The 1,826-nt window shown below is 32.4% G+C and overlaps 1 protein-coding gene across 2 annotated transcripts in view; it reads left to right on the top strand.

The window, feature by feature from the left end:
* dock2 (dedicator of cytokinesis 2) overlaps positions 1 to 1,826 on the top strand; it is a 65,305-nt gene that overhangs the window by 28,415 nt on the left and 35,064 nt on the right. The window lies entirely within an intron of this gene.

Consider the following 1,826-nt stretch of genomic DNA (forward strand, 5'->3'; position numbering starts at 1 on the left):
CTCTCTCTCTCTCCCTCTCCATGTATACACAGCGTCTCGTTTCTCCCCCCTCTCTCTCTCTCTCTCTCTCTCTCTCTCTCTCTCTCTCTCTCTCTGTGTGTGTGTGTGTGTGTTTTAATCCCGCTGTGTGTCCTGGTTTCCCTCTCCTGTTCGGTCACATTAGTTGCTGATAGGAGGTTTGGACACACACACACACACTCACACTGTACAAATGCGTTCAAGGTTTAGGGTCAAAGAAGTGTTTCAGTGTCGAGTGTGTGTTTGTGTTTTGTGTGTCAGTGCCCTAATGTTAGAAAACATCTTGCATGGTGTTAAAAAGTGCCTCCTATTAATAATATGTCTGAATGTCACTGCATTAGACAGCCAGTGTTATGTGTTATTTACTGTAATGAAAGATGCACAAACACACTTTACAATCAAAACAATTGACCAAAAGAAGTTTCAGTTCAGGTTCAGTTTAAAAAATAGACCTAGTCATGAAAATGAAGACTAAAAGTGTTGTGCATAATATCTGTGCCACTAGTGTACCAAAAACACTTCAAAACACCAAAGACTCATCTCACCTGACATTGGTCGGATAACCAGATAGTCCCTCCCTCAAACTCACACCATTGGTTGAGTCAGTGTTTCTGTATTAGGCTCAAACAAACAGCCCAGCTTAAAAATGTGTTCTAAGAATTTTTTTAATTAAAAAAAATATATAATTCTATTACGTTTTAAAAACATTATTTGTAAATGTTCTCTAAACATTAAAATGTCAATTTTTAAAATGGTTTAAAAACTTTTATTTTTCTTGGTGTGTGAAAATGTCAGAAAACATGAAGAGAGTGTTTTATTTTATTGTTTTCGAACGGAAATGTTACTTTTGAATGTTCTCTGAACATTCTCTGAATCCAGAAATAGTAATGTTTAAAATGCATTCGATGAACATCCAACTAAAATGTTTAAGAAAAAATATTCCATGAAAGATGTATAAATAACGTTTTGAGAACATTATAAAAGACCAGATAACTTTAAACAACATTCTATTAATGTTACTGGAAGAATATTGTTCATAACTTTGAAAGAACCTCGCCAGAACGTTCCCTGTTAACTAGAAGAGCAGTGATTGATATCTACTGCTTTATCATTTCAAACTTCTTTCAGTCAGATGTTTTCTTTGTAAGGTGTAAAAGACTCAGAAATGATCCAAATGATATTTATGTTTAAATCTAATAATGTGCACAGGTTTCTGTGTGGGCTGGTTTAGGGATCGGGTTAGGAGATAGAAAATAACATTAAGATACATTAAACATTCAAATAATTTTATTTGAATTTTTTTTCTCATTTTTGTTTAGTTTAACTTGATGTTCTGAAATAACTGAAACTAAAACTGAAATAAAAATGTTAAAAAATGTAACTATACAGACATTTTTAAAAAGTTTAAAATAGACAAAATTATTAATACCTAAAATTAAAATGGAAAATATAAGAAAAAAACTAATTCAAAATATAAATTATAATATTATCTAAATCTGACTAAATCTGAGTATGTCCTCAATAGGAAATATGATTTATTAAAGTTTATTTGCATCTATAAAATGCAAAACATTTCGTTTTAGCAAAATATAGTTGGTCTGCAGTCATTGCTATTAGCCTTACATAAAAACAATAGAGGTGCACAATATGTCCTCGTTTAGATGTGTATGTGTGATATTTAAAACACAGGATAGAGGCAGGTCGTGTGGTTTGCTCTCACTAAAGCTCATTTTAATTTGATCTGAAGTGTAGCTGGAATCTCATAACATCAGTTGATAGAGATAGAGATAGAGATAGAGATTGGGGGG

Source organism: Sinocyclocheilus grahami, unplaced genomic scaffold (genome assembly GCF_001515645.1).
Source record: "Sinocyclocheilus grahami isolate Dianchi unplaced genomic scaffold, SAMN03320097.WGS_v1.1 scaffold218.1, whole genome shotgun sequence".
Taxonomy (NCBI): Eukaryota; Metazoa; Chordata; class Actinopteri; order Cypriniformes; family Cyprinidae; genus Sinocyclocheilus; species Sinocyclocheilus grahami.